A 7244-nucleotide genomic window follows, 5' to 3' on the forward strand; every position below is an offset into this window, starting at 1 on the left:
TTTGTAGGTTGCCCTATAAACCCATAATGCTTCTGGAAGCTTGACTAACCAGACTTTTCTAAAAGAATTTCCGCGCATGTCTTCAATGTACTTGCATGCCCCCATAGGGAGAGGCGTGGCAATGGGTCATGATACTTTCAATCTCCTCCTCAGGAACACAATGGCGATAGATACAGTCGGCTCCTCTTTTGAAAAGGACGGTTTCATCCCAATATAATTGTTTCAGATCATGGAAGAATTCCTTCTTCTATTGGTAAGTCATATCTGAAGGTAGGACTCCGGCTACTATGTAGTTTACGAAGTTAGCATACCATGGATTTTTACTTCTTTTTTTGTTTCATTCTTAATGTTAGAGATACCTTTCTCAAAATAAATCAGTGAAGTGAGCATAGCTAGGCTTTTTGGTTCCAACTAAAGTGACTAGTCTATCATATGGAAAATCATCGTTAATGGGCATATGTTCAGGCTTAATATTATCTAGTCTAAACATGTGGTCAGCTATCACGTTTTTGGTTCCCTTTTTGTCTTGGATTTCTAATTCGAATTCTTGCAATAGTAGGATCCATCAAAGTAACCTTGGATTTGCATCTTTCTTGCTCAAGAGATACCTTATAGATGCATGATTTGTGTAGATAATGATTTTAGCTCCTACTAAGTAAGAAGAAAACTTATCAATTGCAAATACTACAACTATGAGCTCTTTTCAGTTGTCGCATAGTTTGTTTGAGCTCCATCTAGGGCTCTGCTCGCATAATAGATGACATGCAATTTTTTTAACTTTTTGCTACCCTAAGACAGCGCCTACTGCATAATCAATTGCATCATCCATGATCTCAAACGGTTGACTCTAATCAGAAGGTTGCATAATAGGTGCAAAGATCAGGGTGTGTATAAGGAGTTGAAATGATTCAAGGCATTTTTCGTCAAAGATAAACCCAACGTCCTTCATCAAGAGATCGATTAAGGGTTTTGTAATTTTAGAGAAATCCTTAATAAAACGTCGGTAGAAACCAACGTGTCCCAAAAAACTCTGAACTTCTATGACAGTCTTAGGTGGTTGGAGGTTCTCAATAACCTCGATCTTAGCTTTGTCAACCTCGATTTATCTTTCAGACACTATATGTCCTATGACTATGCCCTATTTTACCATGAAGTGACATTTCTCCCAATTAAGCACTAAGTTGACTTTCACGCACCTCTCTAGTACCTTCTCTAAATTAGCAAGGTACCCTTCAAAACTTGTTTCACATACGGGTAAGTCATCCATGAATACTTTCATGATATCATCTAGGAAGTCTGCGAATATTGTCATCATACATCTTTGAAAGTTATAGGTGCATTACATAGTCCGAACGACATTTGATGGTATGTGAATGTGCCATTGGGGCAAGTGAAGGTAGTTTTTTTACCTGGTCATCAGGATGGATTGGGATTTGGAAGAATCCTAAATATCCGTCTAAGTAGCAAAAATATGAGTGTCTAGTCAAACGTTGAAGCATCTGATCAATGAAAGGAAGAGGGAAATGATATTTTTGGGTGGGTTTGTTTAATTTCCTATAGACGATACACATTCTCCACCCTATCTCTACACACTTAGCCACAAATTCACCTTTTTCATTCTTAATTATTGTTACTCCTCCTTTATTTATTACTACATGCACTAGACTGACCCATTGACTACCTGATATCAAATAAATTATTCCAGCTTCAAGCAACTTTAGCACTTCCTTTCTAACGACCTCACTCATAATAGGATTAATCCTCCTGTGATGTTCTCTAGAGGTTTTAGAGTCCTCTTCGAGCATAATTTTGTGCATGCACACAAAGGGGTTAATCCCTTTTAGATCAGAGATATTGTAGCCTAAAGTTGTAGGGTACTTACTTAACACAACCAAGAGTTTCTCAGTTTTGTCTCTATCAAGCTCGACATTAACTATAATTGGATGATCAAGTTGCTTGTCTAGGAAATCATATCCCAGATTTTTAGGTAGTTCCTTAAGTTCTAATATTGGTTTCTTAGGGCTAGGCAAAGGATCGGGAGTAAGTGCAGGATATTCTCTTAGGCTATCCTCTACATATGGGCGATAGTATTCAACCTCATCTTCTTCTACCATGGCAATGGCTGAAAGTTCGACCAACTCTATAGTCGGTGGTGTTTCTAATGCTATATCTTTTATGCAGCCATCAATAATGTCTATAAAACAATGAGCATCATCAAAAGCTGGAGCCTTCGAAAATTGGGAAAGAATAAACTCTATTTTCTCCTCATTAACTTCAAAGGTTATTTTCCCTTATTTCACATCTATGATCGCACCGACAGTGGCTAAGAATGGTCTTCTTAAGATGATGGGGATGTTGGAGTCTTCCTTTATGTCCATCACTATGAAGTCTGTAGGAATGTAGAACTGGATAATGCGCACTAGAATTTTTTCCAGCATACCCATGGGGTACTTAATGGAACGATCGGTTAACTAGAGGGACATCCTTGTAGGTTTTCAAGTCTCCTAAGTTCAGTTTCTCACAAATTGAGAGTGACATTAAGCTAACGATAGATCCTAGATCACATAGTTACGAGTCGATGACAAACTTGCCAATTACACACGGAATAGGAAAACTACTTGGGCCTTTCAACTTTTGTGACATATTGTTTTGGATAATGGAGCTACAATCTGCAGTGAGTGCCATTGTCTCGTCGCCTTCAATTTTCTTCTTGTTTGATAGGATCTCTTTCAGGAACTTAGCACAGGAAGGAATTTATATAATGGCCTCTGTGAAAGGTATAGTAATGTGAAGTTGCTTTAGCAGCTTGATAAAATTCTTAAACTAACCCTCGTTCTTAGATTTGTCAAGTCTTTGAGGGTATGGTATAAGTGGCTTATAAGGTGGTGGAGGTGCATATGGCTTTTCTTTCTCGACAGTTTCTTTGGTTATGGTCATCTCCTCATTATCGGCTATTGGTGTTCCTACTTGGCTCTTATCAGTCACTTTATCTGGTTATTTCTCAACTCTCTTATACATCACAGGGTCTATAACTCTTGGATCGACGAGTCTATCTAATTACGTCCCACTTTGCAGTGTGATGGTGTTGGCCTGGCCTTTCGGATTGGGTTGATATTGGCCAGAAAATGTGCCAGTAGGAGTATCTGTACCCGCTTATTGTTGGGCTACTTGAGAGATTTAGGTCTCAAGCATCTTGTTATGTGTAGCCATGGCTTCAACCTTGTTCGCCAATTGTTTCATCAGCTCGTTTCTGTGAATATTTTGATTCATGAATTCTTGGTTTTGATGGGTATGAGTAAATTTGATTTTCTAGTAGCGGAAGGAGAAACATGGGCTCCTTTTTGGAAACCTAGAGGTGGTGGTGATGGTGGACTGGGAGCAAATAATGCATTGTTGTTCTAGTAGGAAAATTTTGGATTATTTCTCCATCCAAGATTATAGATGTTCGAGTATAGATTTCCTTGTGCATAGTTAACTTGGTCTGGCATAGTTCCTGTCAATAACTGACAACCAATAATGACATGTCGTTTGACTACACAAATTTCATTTTTTGGAGTCACAACAACTATGGTAGCTAGATGGGAATAGTTAAGTTATTGATCTTTTGAGTAAGTGTATCGACCTTAACACTTACATGATCTAAGTCATTGACTTCGAACATGCCTCCCTTTTATTGTGTTTTCTCTACTTGAGCACGTTCGGTTCCCTATTGATAATGGTTATGGGACATGTTTTCAATAAGCTGATGAGCTTCATTGAATGGTTTGTCCATTAAGGCTCTGCTAGCCACAACGTCTATGGTCATTCTTGTGTTGTAAAGAAGACCATTATACAAGGCATGAATGATAATACATTTCTCTAGACCGTGATGAGGAAATAGTCTAATCATGTCCGTATATTGTTCCCGTGATTCTCCTTCAGTTTGCCTAAATGTAGTTATGTGATTTCTCAGCACTATTGTTTTGCTTGGTGGGAAGTATCTGGCTAAGAACGCCTTCTTGAGTTCGTTCTAAGTAGTGATGGAGTTTGTAGGTAGAGACTATAGCCATGCTCTGGCTCTATCTCTTAGGGAAAAAGGAATAAATGAAAACAAATGGTTTGTGGATCGACACCATTACTCTTTAACGTGTATGCATACTGTACAAACACCGACATATGAAGATTGCGATCCTCAGTGGGATTTCCAAAGAACTGGTTTTGTTGTACTATATGTAGTAGAGAAGGTTTCAATTTGAAAGTGTTTGCCTGGATTGTAGATGGAATAAAGCTTGAGTGAGGCTCTTCCCCGGATGGAACAGTGTAGTCCTTAAGAGGACGGTTATCTGGTTCAGCCATGGGGATGAATATGGCTTGAAGTTCTTGTAATTGGCATTTGATATAAAGGAAACACTCGATTTAGTTAATCGGTTGTTCTAACTCGTCTCCGGTTGAGCGAGTGTTGGGCATACAACTGAGAGAAAAAGAAAAGAAAATTTCCTTAGTCTATACGATGCTACAATGGAATCACAATATTGACTGTTGGTCCCCGGCAACGACGCCAAAAACCTGATGGGTATCCCGCAAGTGCACGGAAAAATCAGTTATATTATAAACAATATTGAACCCACAGAGACCAATGTCAACCTACCGTTATCTATTGTCTCTTTGTAAATCTAAGGTTATCGGTAAAGATTTTGTTTGAAAACGAATTAAAAATAACGGGTTTATGAATTAATTGAAACAAAGACTAGAATGTAATTCCCCGATACCTTCGGGACTCGGATAAAATTCAGAACTTCACTTTGTTTTAAAAATCATTTTCAGAAGAATTATTAATTTTAAAATACTGTTCACTTTCGCGTAGGCCGCATTGGATTTCGGAACCGTAATAGCTTGTTGTCGCACGTTACAAGTTACAGTTTCAATTAACTTTAAATTTTTGAAGGAAAATTCAGAACAAAAAACTATATCTTTCGCTTTCGCGCAAAAACTTTTACTTTTTGAAAGAAAATTCAGAATCAAAAAATTATTTTATTATAAAATTTAATGTCGAAAATTTTATCAAATTCCGTCGGAACGATGGTCCTCACGTCCCGAACTTTAAGAGTTTAGCCATACATATATAATTTAGTTATCATGATTTAAAATTGGGACAAACTAAACGTAATACTAAATTTATATATATATATATATATATATATATATATATATATATATATATATATATATATATATATATATATATATATATATATATATATATATATATATATATATATATATATATATATATATATATATATATATATATATATATATATATATATATATAATATATATATATATATATATAAAAGTAGTTTGTGGCAAGAATTGATACGGGTATCAATTACATCAATTCAACATATAAATACAACAGCAGTAGAAGCAACAATTGCAAACATAAATAATAATATGTCCTATGAAATAACAAAGGAACTTATAATGCAAACTATGAGAAAAACCGATAAATAAATAAACCTGCAATAAAAGAATTGGTACTGCAAAACTTTTGAAATAAATTCCAAAAAAAAATATCCTGGCAGGATTACAATATGAACGACTCAAATATCTCCGGTTAAGTTTGTGATTCTAACTCTAAAGTGCAACAATTTCTCAGTGTGGGAATAAATGTTTTACAAAAGTACTTTTCTTCCTAACAATTACCGTAGAAAAACTTAGATGATAGTGTCAATAGTGTTAAAATTGGTGTCAATAGTGTTGAAATCGTATTGGAGGAGTGGGAGAAATAATTGTTGAAATCGAAGAAAATTGAGTCCAATTAGTTGCTATTTTTCTAGACACGATGTCCATGCAGAGACGGAGCCAATTTTTTTGACTAGTGGAGTCAATATAAATATCACATTTCATTTTCAAAAATATAAATATAAATTATAGTTGTTCTCTATGATTTTTCATGTTCTGAAAATGTTGAATGATTTTCTCATTTTTAACATCAACAAAAATATCTCTCTAAATGTAAGTAACTAAGCAATCATTTAATCAATCATCACCCATGCAGTTTCGCATTCGATTCTTGATAATATTCATAACAGAGAAAGCTCTTTCAGCTGTTGCAGTTGCCACCGGTAATATTAGAGATAACTTTAAAAGCAAATATACCAACAGGTACACAACATATTTTTTGGTCTCTACGAGCTTGATAGAAAGATCATCAATCCCCTATAATTATGAAAATTCACTGTCAGAGCATACATCTAAGAAATAGTTTTCAAGCTGACAATCTAGTGCCAATATTTCAACTTGAGAAAACTCTGAAGGATAAAATTGAGCTAAACGAATCAACCTCTCCTTATCAAATGCAGAAAATGAATCTCTAGTGCCAAGTTGGACTTAAACAAGCTACATAAAGGAGCAACTCAGTATTCACTTATGTAACACGATTGTTCAACTCTTGAAGTTATCGATCAATCACTTCATAAAACAATCCAACTTGAAAATGGTGTAAATTAGATACTTTTTCTCCATTTTTCTCTTTGACTTTTTTTGTGCCGGTTGAAAAGTGTCATCCATATCTGGAATGTCAATATCATTATGCTCACAAAATAATGAAACATCATTCAACAAAGAATCTCAACCATTATCTCTTATAGCTTGTAGCCTTATTTTAGACACTTTTACTAACTTCATAGCATTTATAATATCTTGATCACTTCTTTGTAATGCTTGAGATAAATCATGTGTAATTCCTAAAACTATTTTCATCAAGTGCAAGATGAAAATAAATTCAAAAGATTGTATATAATTCATCAGCATTAGTGCTTCACCTTTTTTTTATCTAAATCTGTTCCATCTTGCTCAACCATTTATAGCACATCAATCATAGAAGAGAATAGAGAAACTATACTGAGTAATGTACCATAATGTGAGCTCAATCTTGTTTCCCCCGCCTTCTTAATTGTCATTTCTTGATTCAAGCCACGCCCACTAGAGATTTCTCCATGTTCCAATGCTTGTTTCACCTTTGTAGCTTGACTTTCACGAAGAATATCTTCGCGCTTACATGATGCTCCAACAACATTATACAAACTAGCAACCAAATTAAAAAATAAAGCAATTTTTAGAATGCTTTTTTGCTAATGTCACAAGAGCTAATTAGAGTTGATGGGCAAAACAATGAATAAAAAATGCAAAATAGTTCTCTTTTAAAATCAAGTTTTTTAGACCATTGTATTCACCCTGCATATTACTTGCTCCTTCATAGC

The sequence above is a fragment of the Lathyrus oleraceus genome, chromosome 1 (genome assembly GCF_024323335.1).
Source record: "Lathyrus oleraceus cultivar Zhongwan6 chromosome 1, CAAS_Psat_ZW6_1.0, whole genome shotgun sequence".
In the NCBI taxonomy this organism is placed as follows: Eukaryota; Viridiplantae; Streptophyta; class Magnoliopsida; order Fabales; family Fabaceae; genus Lathyrus; species Lathyrus oleraceus.